Source organism: Protopterus annectens, chromosome 12.part0 (assembly GCF_019279795.1).
Source record: "Protopterus annectens isolate FY-2018-M chromosome 12.part0, PAN1.0, whole genome shotgun sequence".
Taxonomy (NCBI): Eukaryota; Metazoa; Chordata; order Ceratodontiformes; family Protopteridae; genus Protopterus; species Protopterus annectens.
Window position 1 is genome coordinate 434,506,830 of NC_056746.1, and position 19,316 is coordinate 434,526,145.

General features: G+C 37.2%; 1 protein-coding gene across 1 annotated transcript in view; it reads right to left on the reverse strand.

The window, feature by feature from the left end:
* The window catches only part of TMEM184A (transmembrane protein 184A), a 759,325-nt gene that overhangs the window by 578,087 nt on the left and 161,922 nt on the right, over positions 1 to 19,316 (reverse strand). Inside the window, exon 2 of the mRNA XM_044089548.1 lies at positions 3,114 to 3,282. The gene's annotated coding sequence lies outside the window, so the exon portion shown is untranslated. The remainder of the gene's footprint in view (positions 1 to 3,113; positions 3,283 to 19,316) is intronic.

Here is a 19,316-nt window from a genome sequence, read left to right on the forward strand (position 1 = left end):
ATGCCCAACACGAGGTAAGGTAGGTTTTGAGTTCACTCCTAAAAGAGAGTTTCAGAAGAATTTGCCTCATGAATTCAGGCAGCTTTGTATAGAGTTTTTCTACCATGTTGCAGAACACAGAATCTCCATGGTGTTTTCCTGGTGAATGAGTATATGCTATATTCTCATAATCACCCCTTTTCCTTTAAGTTACATATTAAATCTATCCCCTTCCAATTGCATAAATCTATTAAGTTAACAAAGACTCCATTATATATAGTAGTATGATGAGTGTTCCCTCGTATTCCTTCAATACTTCATCAGTTATACCCCCTACCCCACATTAATTACTTTTATCTTTTCAAAATATTCTTATTTTGTTTTGCAGTTTTATTAAGGAGGTCCCTTATATTTCCTTTGAATATAATTGTCAAGAAGTGTATACTTTTTATGTCTTACTTTATGCATATGATTATTAAAAGACTGGAATTACACCTACACTATATCCTTTTCATTCGATCATGTAGGGTGCTTAAACCTGATGTGCACATTTCACTCATGTCCAGTTAGTGTAAATAATGAATATTCATCAGAGGGAGATATCATAATGCTGGATTATAACATGTAGCCTAAGTCACCTTCTCTTGCCTGTTTTTAAACTAGATTTTTGTAACTAATGTGAATTTTCCCTTAAAGTAACAAGAAACGTCTCCTGCCAGATAAATAACCGAGTTAGGTTGTATAAGGCTCTCTTTTAAGTACTTTATTGTTTTTTGAACTCTCTTCAGTTCCCTCACATGTCCCACTACATTTTACTGTCTTCCATTCCTTTATGCATTTCCCGTTGTTCTTTAGTCTTTTCAGTTCTCTTGCGTGCACCACATTCTTCTTCTTCACTCTCTTTCATTCCCTTATGTGTATCCTGTTGCTTTTACTGTCTTCACTTCTCTTCGGCATACCGCCTTGTTCTTTACTATCTTCATTTCTGTTGGATGACTGTAGTTTCTGGTAACGTGAGAGTTACTATTAAAAATTGGCCTGACTAATACTGCACCCTATACTATTTGCTTGGTTTGACTTGTTCTTGGGTTGATGAGACAGGGAATTTATTCCTATCTTCTTTTTTTAAAACTCAGACTCTCAAAACATAAAGTATGTTTTTGCGGGGGGGGGGACAGAAAGTGCAATACATGAACATTTTACTGTATTTCTTTGATATTTTTTTGCTGGTTGCCTGAGTTCCATTTAATTGAGAGTTTACTGTACTACATTGTTTTTTGTACTGTTTTCCTTACCTTTATGTATACCCCATAGCTTTTATTGTCTTTGGTTCCCTTATGTGTACCCCTTTATTGTTTAGTCTCTGCAGTTCCCTATATGTACCCCTTTGTTTTTACTGTTTTCAGATCCCTTATGTATATTCTACTGTGATTAACTATCTGCAGTTCCCTTGTATGTATCCCATTGTATTTTACTCTCTCTCTCTCTCTCTAGTTCCCTTATATGTACCCCACTATATTTTACTCTCTCTAGTTCCCTTATATGTACACCATTGCATTTTACTCTCTCTCTAGTTCCCTTACATGTACCTCATTGTATTTTACTCTCTCTCAAGTTCTCTTATATGTAAGTCATCGTATTTTAATCTTTCTCCATTTCTCTTATATGTACCCCATTGTATTTTACTCTATCTAGTTCCCTTATATGTACACCATTGCATTTTACTCTCTGTCTAGTTCCCTTACATGTACCTCATTGTATTTTACTTCCTCTCTAGTTCCCTTATATGTACTCCATTGTATTTTACTCTGTCTAGTTCACTTATATGTACACTATTGTATTTTACTTCCTGTCCAGTTCCCTTATATGTACCCCATTGTATTTTACTCTCTCTCTAGTTCTCTTATATGTACCTTATTGTATTTTACTCTCTCTAGTCCTCTTATATGTACCTCATTGCATTTTACGCTCTCTACTTCCCTTATATGTACACCATTATATTTTACTCTCTCTCTCTCTAGTACCCTTATATGTACATCATTGTATTTTGCTATCTCTCTAGTTCCCTTATATGTACCTCATTGTATTCTACTCTCTCTCTAGTTCCCTTATATGTACCTCATTGTATTTTACTTTCTCTCTCCAGTACCCTTATATGTACATCATTGTATTTTGCTATCTCTCTAGTTCCCTTATATGTACCTCATTGTATTCTACTCTCTCTCTAGTTCCCTTATATGTACCTCATTGTATTCTACTCTCTCTCTAGTCCCTCTATATGTACTCCATTGTACTTCACTCTCTTCAGTTCTTCTCAGCATTCTGAGCACTGATATCTATGAGTCAAACCATCTTCAGTTCAGCCCTTATTTTCTAGCGACAACTAAAGATACCCCTAGAATATGACAAAAAAGTTATGCCAACGCACTTAGTGAATAGTTTGCTTCTTGAAGGCATATAACATGACGTAATTACCACACTTCGTTATTTTTGTTAAGACCTTAGCATAATACAGAAGATAGATTCAAACTGTGTACAAAGTTAAGACATTTGAAAGTGCACATATCTCCTGCATAACAGAATATTTTTTGAAAGTCTGAAGAAAAAAAATCTCAGAAAAGATATTTCTTTAAACCTAAAGAATCAGAAAATTTGAAAAAAAAAAAAAAAAAATGTCCAAAATTTGAAAGTGCTGGTAGAAAAGAAAGAATCTATGCTCCTAAATTCAAAACACAATATTCCGCAACTTCCTTCAGGTACATCTGCAACATAGTTATTCTGCCAGAAACGACAGTTCTAAGTTAACCATGATCTAAGTACTTAAGGACCCTTTAGCAATGTTGTTGCTTTAAGGTCACATAAAAGAATATGCTTTATAAACAGTACTGATTCTGCAAATCTACCTGTACCTTCAACTTCTACTGCCAGGACATCCCTGTTTAGGAATACAGTTCCTTTTGAATGGAGGTAAGGTTTGGCAGTAAGGTGTATGTTTTGATTACAATGGCAATCGGAACCATCAGTTAACTAACCAACATGAAACTTTATCAAAATACAATCTTAAAGCAAGGTCTGCACACTTTGTAAAACAAATACTAGATTCAGACGAGAATGATAAGTTAAAAGATACGCACCTTGCAATGTTTTTATGTTTCTGTAGAAGCAGTGTCTAAGGCTCCACTGAGGTGTAGTTATTAGAAGACATAATTGGACTTGATGTCAAAAATTGCCAGGTGTCAAAGTCCAGGATTATATGTATTTGCTGCAGTGACTCTCTTATTCAATCAGCCAACCTCTGATTTACTGAAAACATTACAAAAGAAATATACAATTATTCCATTTTACAATGATACATATCAACCTGCAATTCTTCATTGTTAGATAAAATGTTTTTTTTTTCTAAAAGATGCTATCATTTGAAAGACCACTCTTGTCTGCAGTCCACATCCCCATAAACACTACAGAAAAGAACACATCTCATACATGTATCCACTATATCCCTGATAGAGTTGAACTCATATTATAATTGCTTGGCAACAACAGCTCGTATAAAACAAGCTTAAGTGCACACATGCTTGCAACATATGTACTAGAGCTCATTATATCATGAGAAAATGAAATGCAAAATACATTTTTTGTAGGTGGCAAGCACACTCTGTATTCCATAACTGGGCTTCACCTCCACATCCCCTTGCTTTATTTTTAATTTGCAGTCTTTGCATCTTGGAGGAAAAAGTGATCAATGAGAGACAAGGTAAACTTGTTTCACCCTTTGCTCAGGGGCCTGCAGGATTGAATCACTAGACACAGATATACAAGCACTATGATCTCATATATATGGTAAAAGAACAATTGTAACACTAGCATCTGCCAAGTGAAGTATCATGATTGAACCGCTGTGACATAAGTTCTGCTGATATGAGCACCCTTGTACGCGGTATCCTAATAATCATACTGTAGAGGTTATTACTCTTATGGCAACAACACTCCTGCCTCCTTTATCTCCTGCTTTTCCTTTACTGCAGGACTAAATTGGTAGTAAATTGTTTATAATATGTGCTGCTTATTAGCTTTTACTGTGCTTCAGTGATTTAATATCTTTGAAAGGGAATACAATGGAGACATTTATTAAACTAAAAGAAGGAGTTAATGTGCAAATGCAGAGGCAAGAACATGAAAGTTGTTTGTTGTTTTTAAGTGTTTTTTTTGTTTTAGGCATGCTGCTTGCTACTGCCAGCATGTAGGAAGGTAAGGACTTAAGTTTATTAATGTGTGTGTGTGTGTGTGTGTGTGTGTGTGTGTGTGTGTGTGTGTGTGTGTGTGTGTGTGTGTGTGTGTGTGTGTGTATGATTGCAATAAGGTGAATAAATACCACACATGAATTTATCTTCTCAGTTCACTGCACTCTCTCCTCCTACGTATATCTCAATTTTTTTCCTTCAGAATCAAGGAGAAAAAAAGGTAATGATAGACCTAGGATGAAAATCAGTGACAGCTATTGCCTTTAGATACCTAGAATCTTGCTAGAATTACACAGGCTCATAGGCACTTACTAGGTTGTTGATCTGTGAGGATGTTAAGAAGCCTAGCCTTATATTCCCATGTAGTTTTTAGCCCCTATATTTTGCGTATTGATAACCCAGTGGCAAGCAGAAGAAGGATTTGTCAGGATATTTACTTATTGCTGTTATCCATGAGGGATATGGGCGCTAAAATAGTAGTGAACACATGGTTTCCTATCCATTCATCCAAATTAAATTTGAGCAGAATAAGATAAGTACTTCACTTTAAATGGAGTAGAAGATGTTTTCATAGAAGATGCATTCAGTGTGAGACATAGCAATCCCTATTATGTATTACAGTCTGGTTTGGATGCTTTGAAGACTGAATTGAAATATACGTCATCCTTAATAGTGACTCTAAACCCCATTGATTTACCAGAAAAATCACAAACTTTACAGGAAACAGATGAAATTTGATGCAAAAAAAATAAATAAATAACAGACTTTCTGCAAAATCAAAGACATTTTAGAGCACTTATACCCCCCACACATGTACATCCATATACCAAAAAGTCATGCTAGTGAAAGGCAACTGATTGATCATAACTTGTTGATAGCAGCTTACTGAAAAGAAGTAAAAAAAAAAAAAAAAAAGAAAACCATTGTTTTCTGCATGGTGAAAGCCCCTGCTAATTATATAAACCAACTCTGAGTTTGCAATGCACTGGGGAAACGGCAAATTCTATGATCCTTAGCGTATCAAAATCTCACACAGAAACAAACTGGCACATTTAATCAACTAATTTTCGATCAGCTGTGCCGGCTTTTTTTCTCAGTTCAACAAGCTGACTTTCAACAACTTGACTGTAACCAATATATACATATATATCTACACGCACACACACACACACGCACACACACACACACACACACACACACACACACACACACACACACACACACACACACACACACACACACACACACATACACACACACACACACACACACACACACACACACACACATGTAACCAATATCCACTTGTATGACTGTGACTGTACACCTCAATACACAAATAACTGTAACACATGGATTTATCTTCTCAACTTACTGAGGTCAAATGTCAAGAACTGGTGATAAAGTACTAAAACACAACAGTAAGGCATCAAAATTAGTATTAGCCATTGCTTTTATATACTTATAAACTTGCTAGAATAACAGGCTTTGCATTAGCATGCCATTTGAAGGCTAAGTCTGAAAATCAAATGTGAGTCAACAATATTTAGTAATTAGAATCCTTATTAATTAGTCAATAAAACAACTGTAAGGAACACATCAAAATATGAAACAGAAAATCAAACACATTTTGCAAAATGATGGACAGATGACAGCATCTACACCTCCCACACATATATACATACATATGTGTTTGTGCATATAGGTTCATAGGTAGGTACTAGGCTATCAGCCCTCGAGCCTATATAAGCCAAGCTAAAAAAGTTCCTTGGTTTTTGCCACCCAAGAAAATGATTTTCCTGTGGCCCTGTCAAGCAGAGCCATAGAAGTGATCATTAGGGTGAATTTCCTATTTCCCATCCAACTGTCTAGCTTATTCTTAAAGAGGGCTAATTAGGAGCTTTGTTTGACATGAATGGGTAGTCTGTTCCACAGCATGGGAAGCCTATGGCACAGGAATCTATCCCTCCAGCATGTTCTGTTTATTGTGGTGACAGGGTTTGGGTCCCTGGAGCATGTGGCTCGGAGAGATTAGGGTTTCTTTAAGTGTAGCATTTACAACAGATCTGGGTTTGACATGGCTTTGTATGTTAGGCAGAGGTCGCCTCTGAGTAGGCCATATGCGATGGAGTAGAGCTGGAGTTCTTTGAGACGATCTGCGTATGGCATCTGTTTGAGGCCAGTAATCCTCTTAGTGAGGTATTTCTGTGGCCTTTCTAGTTGTTGTAGATGTCTTGCGAGATACATGCCAAATGGGGCGTTGTACTCCATAATGGGTCTGATGAGGGAGAGAGGAACAATTACCTCTTTTTTTCTGGAGGAGAAGCCCATTTGTGGTGAAGTGTGCCATGTAGAAGGATTTCCTGACTACTCCAAAGTAAAAAAACTGGCAGGCACCAAACGTCTGATGAAGCAGCTTTGGCTGCAAAATCACTCACCTTTTATTTGTTTGTGAATAAAGTTTTTATGCTTTTATCTGTTATGGTTTAGTGCCTGCCAGTGTTTTACTTTGGATTATTTTTACTTGTAGAGGCACAATCTACCTGCTACTACATCTTATTTTTCTGCTTGCTGATTTCCTGACTACTGTGGTGATCTGATTACCAAAGGTTTACTGACATAATGTTGAATGCTAAATGGTTGAAACTGAATTGGTTGAACACACTATATTAAATAATCAAAATGTTGAAATAAAATTAGTCTAAACACAGAATGTTGAAAGTATCGAATTTCTGCACTGTAGTGCAATCTCAGAGTTGATATATTTAAGTAGGGGGGGTGTGGGGGACGTAGCCCACGTGGGGGGTGCAGAAGGGCGTAGCCCCCCTGCAAAATAGTAGGGTTGATCTCATTACTTTTTCAATGAAATGATTGTCGACATTTTGATAATTCAATGTTTTGGGTTGAGATGTTATTTTTCAATCAAATGACTATTAGACATTATGAAATTCAGCATTATGTCAGTAAACCTATATATATTTATATATATATAGACACACACACAAACACACAAACACACACACACACACACACACACACACACTTATATGTATATGCATATTTATGCATAGAGACACATACACAGTGTAATCACAACACACACACATACAGTCATGTAACATAATGCTCCTGGAGTGGGGTTGTAACATATGCAAAATACACCATTTTGACATGTGAGCAGAGACCACAATTTATAACTGCACTATTGAATAAAAAAAAAGGGGAGACATTAGCAACATGTGCACTGACACTGACTGATTTGGTGGTGGGGAGGTTATTGGATCTGTGACATTTTTCACTGCACTTTGGAGCAACTGAGTGGGAACATACAGTTTATATTCCTGATGCAAAAGATAAAAAAATGTACTGTAGAGGTTAAAATGGTACAGCTGAGGGAATAAAAGCAGCTTCCTGTTGAAGGAACTTCCTCATGCTCTCTTCCAAGATAAGAGTGCTACAATGCAAAACTTACTAGGCATCTAAAGTTAACAGAGATAAAACGGGAATTATACTACATATCATTTAAATGCAAAATACAGACAATGGGAGATAAACCAGAACAGTCTGTACAGAGAGTTAAGAACACGGAGGAATGGAATATCATGGCATTTAACAAAAAGTAGTGTTCACGTTTCAGAAATGATAAAACTAAACTTGTGCGCTTTATTTTTAGTAGAGTATTGCAGTGTTCTTTTCTGGTGTGAGCACAAACCCTATGCATTTTGTTTTGCATGGCAGGGTATCTGTATGAACTTCATGATAACTGACAACAAAAAGTACTTAACATCTCTTTAGATATTCATGCAGCACTCTTGGAAATGATTCTTGGTAGTCAAGTATTCTTTATCTGTTCTGTGGTAATCCCATCTTTCATGGCTTGTGTAATTATGATTGCAGAATCAGTAGTGCAGAACAACACCAGGACTATTCCTTGCATTACAGAAAAGTCCACATAATGGGCAGACTGTATTTTCACACTTCTGCAGCTCCCAATTTTATTTTTAAAAAAATGTGTTTATGTATGGTGTCAGAGGGCAGAGGTGTGATTAGATAAACTAGATATACAAGAATGGAAGGCCATACTGAAAAGTGCTTGAAAAAGTAACAGCTGCTGGTACAATTTCTATGAAATGTGTGAGACCTAATTAGTGAATTTTTACAAGTTTTACCCATAGAAAGCTACTCTTCAAGCTGCTATTGCTGTTAAGAGTTGTGTACTCAGACTTCTTCCACAGAATTAAACCCAAAGAGGGGAAAAAGAACAAAGGTTTGTTTGGCTGTAAAACAAGCACTTTTTTCCTCACAAAAATCAGATTGTAGCAATGATACTTAATACGGTACAGATACGTATCACAAATTACAGCAGACATATGTCTTTGTTTTAGGTATGTATCTGTGTCAGGTAGGTGCAGAGATGATTTTAAAATCCAGTGAGCATTCTTGCCACAGGACTATAGCGAATAATCCATTTCAGATGAATATGCTTGTACAGGCTAAGCAGCAACTCAGACAAGTATCTTCATAGACAGCAGTGAGGTAAGCTGCTGAGATCCAAAATGGGTGTGCGATACTTCATTTGTTGTACCAAAACCAATTTAAAATAGTACTGTAAGATTTTCTGGTCGGGTGTGACTTATACATTTGTAGGTAAGTACTAGGCAATCAATCTGGAGATGATCACAAGCCTAACCAATAACTCATATTCAAAATTTCTATCCAGCCTCAAGGAGGACAGCACAATATAGACTGGGAGAGAATTTGAGGCTGTCCAACCATTTATCTAGGTTTACCTTGAAGGTGGCAACGGTACTACTCTGCGTGACACATAGTGGACATTTGTTCCAGAGGTGAGGAATATGTTAGGATATGAAATCTATCATGCCAACATGTCCCACTTATTTATTCATGAAGGTTTAGTTCCTTTAACCAGGTATTTCAGGAAACATTTGTCCTGTGAAGGAATAAGTGGTGGAAGAGGCTAGGATCTTTCATGGCTTGAAAAGCTAGACACAGATCCCTACAGAGGAGCCTATAAGAGAATGAGCACACAGAGAGGGCTGCCATTCTGTTCTTGTAATTAAGAGTTTTGAGGCCACTGATCCTTTTAATTGTGAATATGTGAGATCTCTCACGCTGATGATGTGCTTTGACAGATACATGCCAGTGATGGCATTATATTCAATAACTGGTCTGATGAGATATGAGTAAAGGGGAGTTAAGGCTTCTTTGGATCTAGATGAGTGATTTTTGGCAATTAGATGAGCCAGATGGAAGGCTTTCTACCAGCTAGGGCGATACAATGTTCAAAAAAATAAGGAATTATCAACAAGATTAGAAAGGAGTGTCACCTGTATGGCATGTTAATGTGCTTTGTTTACCAAAATCAATTATATTAAATTGTTTCATATTAAATTTTAGACCATTGTTCTTCCAAAAACTATTAACTTGGCCTATCACATGTCAAAGCAGCTGTAATTCAGTGAGGGATTATATAACCACTCCCAATTTACAGTTGTTTGCAAATTTAGATAACCATACACAATGGGCTGAAGGTCTAAGAAACAGACCCCAAACAGGAGAGGGCCAAGCACTGAGCCCAGTGGTATACCACTGGTAACTTTTTTTGCTTTCAGAAGTGACACCTGTGCACTCTAACCACATGATTTATGTCAAACAATTAAAAAGTTACCCAGCACACATTAACAATTTGTATTCAAATTTACAAGCCTATCAATAATGCCTGTATGGGGAATAGTGTCAAAGGCACTGGCCAGATCCAGGTATGCTGTATATACTGTATAATGCTATCCATTCCTTTGGTTACTTAAAAAAAAAATAATGAGGTTTTATAGCAGGGCTATCCTTAGATGAAGTCAAAATGATGAGGGATCATGGTTAAGAGATTTTACAATGTCCAGATAAACGAGGTCTGAGATAATATTTTCCATGGCTTTGTACAAGAGGCTAGTGAGACAAACAAGCCAGAGTCTATATCTGGACTACTGTTCTAACATGGCAATAACAAAGTGCACAAGGTAAGGACTATCAGTAGCTGTTTTCCAGGTTTTAAGAATGTATTCAGTGGAAAGGCTCAGATTAAAGATGTTACGTGGGGACTCAGATAGGCCATATCCGATACTTCTAATAAGGCAAACTGACACATTATCAGGACCTATGGTTGAGGTGTTCTTAGCTTCCAAGATGGCTGACAGAGTAATTAAAGGTGTGGCTGAGACTGTGGGATCAGTGTAATAGCTATGTGGGTGGAATAAACTTTGTACTGAATTTGTCAGTTAAGATTTTAGCCTTCAGTGACTTTAAATGTCTCATAAGAAGGGCCTGAAGCTATGCAACTAATGTTGATGGTAGTGAAGGAGGTACCTGAGTAACTAGCATTGGGATTTTACATAAGGAGGGCCCCAGAGATGGAAATCTCACCCTTATTCCCAGTGACAGGTAGGCTGACATTGACGCAGCTGATGATGAGAAAAGAATGTTGAGAATGTCTGCACCTGCACTAGCTGGCATACCCAATGCTAGAAAATACAAGAATAGGAGAAAGGTTAGCATCAGAGGGAATGGCACTGGAAGGGGCATTGGAGATTCTGACAATGGCAGGAATAGGTCTGAACTAATAACTGACCCTGGCAATAGAGCTATTGCTGCCAGGGACACTGCTGCTGAAGAGAAGGAACTTCAGGAAGAAAACTGAAAATTCATTAGTGCCTCAACTCTCAGTGGATTTTGGAGCCAGCTTTTGATCTCCTTTTTTTATTTTAGTAATCATTTAGCAGAGGTTGTCATAATTTAACTTGTTCAAAATTGGAGAATGCTTTTGGCTAAATCATATTTTAATTAGTGTCCCTGTGCTGCATCCAGTCTTTTAGTTTTGTTCAGACTCCTACAAAGTTCTTCAGCCCAATGACACCAAGCCCTCATCAAGCACATTTCAAGTAACAGTCACTTCCACTGGCATGCAAGGTACTACTGGTATTTGGTGTGTGCATGCATAACTTGCATAGCTTAAAACCTTGTTTTTAATTTTTCCAAGTCTTTTGAGTTTTTAATACCATGACGGGAATGGACCCCATTCCTAAATCAAAGTACGATTAAAGTTCATGAAGTTAGTATTGTTTCAGTCTTTGATGTCAACCAGTAGTGCTCTTTGCAGCACCTCAATGAGCCCAGTAATGATTCCTTCTGCAGTTTGTATGGAGTTACATGTATTGATAACATATCTAAATATGACTGTAAATTCTTTTTTATAAGACCTGTTGCTCCTACTACTATTGGAACTGTCTGGGTATCTTTCTTCCACATTGCTCTCGTTTCTGCCTGCAGATCCAGGTATTTTATGACTTTGTGTCTTTCTGTACATAAGACACTGTAGTCACTGGGTATGATGATTTCAATGATCAGTGCTACTTTGTCTTCTTTTCATGGATCACTATATCTGGTTTTCTAGCATCTATCTTTTGAACTGTTGGTAATGGATGATCCCATGTGATGCAGACTTCCTCATGTTCTATGATGCTTTGTGGATCATGTTTCCAGTGTTTTTTGGCCACTTCAGCAACATAATGTTTGCACAATCCCCAATGCAACGGTCTCACCACATTATTATGCCTTTCAGTATACAGTCCTTCTGCTATTATGTCGCAGCCAGCAACGAGGTGTGCAACTGTTTCCAATTCGGTTTTACATGTTTACATGCTTGTTTCTCCCACATGTTCAATGGCCTTTATAAACCAACGTGTACACAGCCCACTATCCTGGGCTGCCAAAATTAACCTTTCATCTCTTAGTTTGAATTTGCCTCTCCTTAACTAATCCTGTTTGTTCCTGATCAACATGAGGTTCTTCCAGAAGTTTTCTATACTTGTAATTTTTAAGCACTCTTTTATCCATGAATGAGGGATACTATCAAATGCTTTTTGTAGTCAATCCATGCCATACTTAGATTCTTCCCCTTTTTACAATTCTCCACTATAACTTTATTTAACAGTAAATGATCCTTTGTTCCATATGACTTTCTTTTATTGCACTTTTGTTCTACTGCCATAATTTTCTTCTAAATAACGATAAACTCTGTCAGCATCAATTCCCATGTATAGTTTATAGATTGTCGGAAGGAAAGTTATTGGTCTATAATTTTTAGGGTAGCTTGCAGGTTCACTCTTAAGTAGGAGCATTGTTTTTCATGTTAGCCAGGTTGGTATCTGTTCTGGGTGCACATATAAATAGTTCTTACTCATGGCTAAATCTTTGTGCAAAGATGTTAATACTTTAACCAAAAGTTAGGTACTGCATCTGGGCCTGGGGTTTTCCAATTAGAGGCTTTTCTTAACTTTGTTTCAATCTCTCTAGCTATTACTTCATCCCATTTCATATCCTGTACCTTTAAACTTCTTATTCTTTCTTTTACTTCTTCTATCCGTTTAGCATTTTTGTTATGTTCCACAGGATCTTCATAGATACTTCTCCAAAATGTATCTATTTTTTCTTTTTTTGGCGGTCTTTCAATTCCTTTTACCTTGTTTCCCAGTTCTCTATAAAACCTTTCTGGGTCCTCAATAAATTGCTTATTTTGCACTTTTCTTTTATATTTTTCTTTGTATCTTCTAAGTTTTTCCACCTGTGCTGAAATTTTTAGTTTGTTATTTGCAATAGTGCATGATAGATTCTATCTGTTCTAATACTGTGCATTGCTTTTATCACATCTATCTTTGTTAGTATTTTTGTTGATCTATTCCCTCTTCTATAGTCTTCTAACAGTGACACTTTTTGCCTTAGTTGCCTTATAATTTTCTCTATTCGATATTTCCATGAAGGTATTCAATTTCTCCCCTTTCTTTCCGTCACTACCCTGTGTTCTTGTGGTAGAACTTTATCAGTTATTAATTTAGCTGCACAGTAATATATCTTGTTTACTTCTGTTATATCGCATGGATCTCTATGGGGTTGGGAGGGTGGCCTAATGGTTAAAATGTTTGCCTTACAAACACAAGGTGCAGGGTTTGAGTCTCACAAGGGATAATTGGCTAGGCTTAAAATGGCTTGCAAGGGCAGTTAGCCTAGTACTAATCTATGAACCTATGAACAGTCCTAATTACTGTGTTCATTTGTTTTATAAGACTTCTGACTTTTTGGGTTTTATTAACCTTCTGCAGTCTTTTTCTTTCATTGATCTTGATATATTTGTCCATGTCTATTAAATCAAGCAATTCTCTTAGCTCATTTTCTTCCAAACTGAGGGCACATCCCTTGTTTTCCATTTCCTGTGGGAATTCTATAGAAGGTTTTATAGCATCTTCCTGTAGCACATTCTCTTCAATTTCATCCTGTGCCATCTGTTGCTCTGTCATATGGGAACTCATTGGCTTATCACTCCTCAACATTGACTGCATCAGAGTTTCCACAGTTTCCTGTTCCTTCCCTTGCTGTCTAGCTTCAAGTGAATGTTTATACTGGTTTCCTGTGGAAGGCTCCAATATATCTTCATATGACACCTGACCAATTGCTTCCTGTTCCACTGGTTTCCTCTTAATTTGAATATGCATTACTCTGTCTTGTTGTGGTGCTTTCTGAATTAGATTTTCTACACTGAATCCTTCACTTTGCAGGTACTCCATAACCTCTGCTTCTATTTCTTTAACTTCTCCATTACTAATCTCCTTTTCTACTTTTCCTCTTTGTCTTCTTATTTTTTTGTATTGTAAAGTTTTCCATGTCCGGATTCCTTTGTTTATATTTCTCTTCAAATATCTTTGGTGCTGCTCTTTTTCTATTGGTTAGTTTTGCTTTCTCCTTTGCATAAATATTACACCATATTAAATCTCTTTTTATTTCCCATGTCCATATTTCTTCTTCAAATGTTTCCTGATCTTCCTGTTTCTCCCTGCTTTGGGGACTCCATCCTGCTGTGATGTAACCTGTGTTAGACCTTCTACATCAATTCCTTCACTTTGCAGGCACACCATAACTTCAACTTCTATTTTTTTAACTTCTACTTTACTGACCTTCTTTTCTATGTTCCATCTTTGTGATATTATTTTTTTATTGTGAAATTTTCCATATCCGGATGCCTTTGGCTGTATTTCTCTTCAAATATCTTTGGGGCTGCCTTCTTTACATTGATTAATTTGGCTTTGTCCTTTGCATAAATATTGCACCACATCAAATCTCTTTCTTTCCCATGTCCATATTTCTTTTTTATACTTTTTGAATATCTCTTGGTTTTGTTATTTATATTTTCGCACTTCCTCAGATGCTTCTTTTCCAAGCAGATCAAGGGTTCTTGATCTATATACTGTTTTTCACAAATTTGTTGTATTACTGAACACAAATTTTCATCGGAAGCTTCTGACAGTTTTTCTTGTGGAAGTATTTTTCTTTCTGCTAATTTCTCTTTTAATTGTTTGGTATATCTTGTGTCTGGAAATTCTGGGCTTTTTGCATAATAGTAACAATACATAATTTCTTTCTTACGCTCAATAGTCCACTTTATCGTCTTTATGGCTCTTCTTTGGCCTATCAGTTTTTGTGATTTTTGTGGATTGCTACTTCCTTCTACAACAGGGGGGGCCATCCTCCCCTGGGCCTGGCCTGGCCCCGTTGTAGGAATGTTTCCATATTTTGAGGATTCTATACTGTCATCTTTTCCAGTCCTGGCACTAGTGCGCCTACCAGGATTGGACACTTTTCTATCCTGGGTTTTGGGCACCCAGCTATCTTTTTTAGTTTTTGGCCTACTTCTGTCCATGATATATGCTGTGTACAGTCTATATATCAGGGACACCTTGGTGAGATTTTGTGAAAACAGGGTCCACCTCGTGAAGGTACTCACCAAGACTTGAGGATACATTTAGTTTCAGCACTACTACTCTCCTTTGTTTGCTGACTTTTCATCTCTTCATTCGGACCCAAAGTCCAAACCAAAGTTAAAGTAAAACCTTTCTATATAGCTAGTGGGATACAGATACAGATATACTGATGTTTGTTGCACATGCTAGATACTAGAACAACTGAAAGGGCTGAAAAATATTGAAATGTGTTTTGACAAAATGTCCTTAAACATCATACTAATAACTTGTCCTTGATTTGTACACAAAACACTAAATGACAGTGTTTCATGTACAAAGCAGGAAACACTGAATGACAGTACAAGAAAGAAAATTATCCTGTGTCCATGACATATAAGGATAAATTGGTATGACCCATGTGACCTGAATTTAATTAGCAGCTTGGGTACTAGAGAGCCCAGGCAGGGCAATATGTGAGTGAATGGCCAGTGTAACTCACTACATGCAGCAGTAGCCAGATGTGGTAAGACCATGTCAAGCCATGTAGCTAGCATGGAAGTCTTCATGGAGCATGTGCAAGAACATGCATGCAATCACAGGAAAGCATTTCATACCATTTCATCTGCAAATGTTCACACAGCCAACTAGAGGAAAGGTTGGAATCATATACAGCAGAAATTCTGATGGCTGTTTGAATGACCCTTTTCTGTGACTGATGATTGCCTCACAATGGATAAGATGGATCAGTCTCATTGTGGAAGGGCTGATGATTGTCATTACAGGGTTTAAAAATATTATTAGATTACATACTTGCTGGGTTAGCTTCTCTACATTTCTGATTGATATTCCTGATCACATCAGACAATCGTTTTTACCATTTTTGCATTTTCCTTGCCGGAACTTCTTTATTGATGTCTTCTGAACTCTGCCATTTGTAGCTAATGCAGCAAATGGATTTTGCAATCTTTGAACTCCAGTGGTATATTTTTAAGATCACACTTCATGAGCTACCTAGCTATCTTAACTCGTTTTTTTGATTCAGCTTGATTTTTGCATGCCAACAGATGTTGATCTATACTACAGTCAAAGTCAGACTTCTGTTTTTATTGGTGTTATTGAGCTTTTCCATTGTTTACTTCTACAAGCATAGTCAACTTGATTTCTGTACGATCCATTATTTTAAGTCCATGTATATAATTACTGCTTATGTTACTGAAAGGCTTTTGAAATAAGCAGTTTGTTTGCAATGTAAAATTCTGTCAGGCATTCTCCAACTGAATTTCTATTACTGAGCCTACATTCTTCAAGCAGGTGACATTCTTTCTTCCCATGTTTCACATTCCTTCTGTTTGCGATTATCAACATATCAAGTCTGCATGCTCTGCTGTCAGTTTGAGCTTGTACTTGCTCATGTACTCTTCTGCCAGTATTTTTGAAGCATATATCTGAAAGATAATCATGTTAATTGCTGTACCTTATGGACAAAGCGATATTGTGTTCATTGACTGCTTTGTGTTTCACTACTGCTGTTACAAGCTTCTTTTTAATTATAAATATGCTATCTTTTCAACTTCGTCTTGTGTTTCCAGCACTGGCATGTATACCATGTGTTCACCAGTTCTGAAGTATGTGTCCCCATTACCTTTCAGTTTAGTAACACCTATCAGATAGAGTTGTGCAAATTGTGTGTGTGTGTGTGTGTGTGTGTGTGTGTGTGTGTGTGTGTGTGTGTGTGTGTGTGTGTGTGTGTGTGTGTGTGTGTATTGCAGCAAGTGTCATACACTGGAGACAGTCTATTTCAACTGCAGTTTAAATATAATTCAGTGCGCACTTATAATGTAAACAAAATCAGCATACTCTTACTTCAAAACCAAACAAAATAAGCATTCTCTGACTTCAGACAACTCTAATTACTAACAGTTCATCTTCAAGTCTCTCAGAGGAAGATAAGTTCAAATGGCCACAGCTTTGGAATTCCAGCTAAGGTGAAACTGTCTTGTGACTCTTTGGTACATCCACAGAAGTCTCTCTGGTTTTCTCCAAGTATTCACAGCTAGACTTCTGGTATTCTTTGAGTAAATCCACAGACAGCCTCTAGTGATCCAGAGGTTCTTCTGGTCAAGGTTCTTCAACAGTCTCCACTCTTGGCCACAAAAATCATCCTCCTTGAGAGGGTAACAGTTCTAATGCTATCGGTTTTCAGCCCCACTTTTATCAACAGCTTTTCAGGTATTCCACATTACCACTGCTGTTACATGTTTTTATTACCTGATTATATGTGCAATTATCAGGTTCTAGTATACTATACAGAATATTTATGACATCAAAAAAACCTTCCTGATCTACTAAATAGCCATTGTGCTGCAATATACATGTATGTACCTGCACATTTCAATGAAACCAGTCACCCAGCATGTTTCTAGGATGAAACTGTAAAAACCCAGATGAAGAGGTGGAGAACATACAAACTGCCCACTGTGTTTGAAGGTGAGGATTAAATCTCAGACCCTTGGAGCTGTGTGGCAGAAATCTTACCAGTAGGCCTCTATGCTGTCCTGATTTACCTTCTCAGTAACAGCAGAGAGGCAGCTTCTGACCACATGGTCTGTTACCTTCTGGATGACATTTTGGTCAAACAGCTGTGAGCTAAACATAGAACACAGGTGGGACAGACGTGCCTTTAACCATAAACCAACATCAGAAATGCTGCTGTTGCATCTGAACAATAAATCATAAGCTTATCTGTATATTACCCATACCAGTATGCCAGGCAGACTGCTTTATGGCAGCAGAAACAAAAGCCATTTCATTTTGTGAGCAGGTCCAGAACTATTGTATCAGCTCTTGGAAAGGGAAAGGTATGAGCACTACTACAGCTAAAATAAATGCAGTGATGTGCACTCTTAATGGATACTTTAGTAGCTTGAAAACTATTGTCAATATGAGTTTTGTATAAATAAAATGTTTTTGTAGAAAACATCATCACAGCTTTTATAAAGTTAAAAAAATCTGTGACACCTTAATATCTGTTGTGCAGTAATAGGTCAGAGAACATGATGGCAACAGAAACATTTAGCATACGTGAGGTGTGAGAACAAAGTGCCATAGGCTGGGCCTGGGGGAGATCAATGCTGCTGCTAGTCAGCTCTCTTAAATGAACTTCTAGAAGCCCTTAATTCTGATCTCACAACTACAATGGTGCATCATGGGCCTGCGGAGTAGGCTTTCCTAACTGATACAACAATAATGCCCCTGTTTAAGGACTGTAACAGTCATTACCACTGTCTAACCTGCTTAAATTGTGGCTTATTTTAGCTCAGGTGTTGACTTCATACCATATATATGTTACTGTTCTTTCAGCAAACGCATGACCGATAACCTACTATAAATGAATGGAATCTCACCAGACTAGAGGTTTTGAATTTTAAATGTCATGGATTCCACTGACCTAATAAACAACTGAAAATGAAACCTCCTAAGTGAAATACTATTCTGTGCACTATATGACAGAGAAAAGGACAAAAAGGTAATCAAACCCCTAAAAGTCTTATTGATTTACAGCAAATAATAGTTTCTTGCAATGACAAATAGGACTATTTAGTGCTGACTTATCAAAATCTGAATACAATTAGCAAGCTGGAAGTTGAAGGTACTGTCCTTTGAAGACTAGGCTTTACATTAACATTACTTTCAGGTGTGTGTGTGTGTGGGGGGGGGGGGGTGGCCATTATTTTTTAATAAGTATTTTACAGTGCACTATCATCATAAACCAAAAGTAATCAGTCCAGACCCCACTAAGTTTTTGACAAGGTTATTGTTTCACTTGTAATTTTATGCATAGTCCAGCACAACGGTTTCAGTGACACTTGGTGCATGGATAACATATACAATGGCTGTTAACAGTTTGATTAAAACAATTTTACCCAGACATTTTTGTTCAGTTCAATTTGTTTGAATGTTACACTGCCTAAGGTACTAATTTTTGACATGTTTCCGCTCTGAACTTAAGGCTAGTGCTGCAGTTTGGTTCAGGGTTATGTTTATGTGCAGGGTCAGGTTTAAGGTTAGGTTTAGGTAACAGAATGGTTAAGTAGAGACCAAGCAAGACATTAAAGTGCAAAAGAAAATCAGTGAAGCCCAAAGATTTTCTTCTTGGTTTACTGATTGAGCAGTCTCAGCACTGATTATAAACAGGCATGGACTATTACTATGAAACTTAGCCCATTGGAAAATAAATGCATCTACTGATTTTCTTTCATGGTTCTCTACATTGCCTGATCTATATGCGGCATTC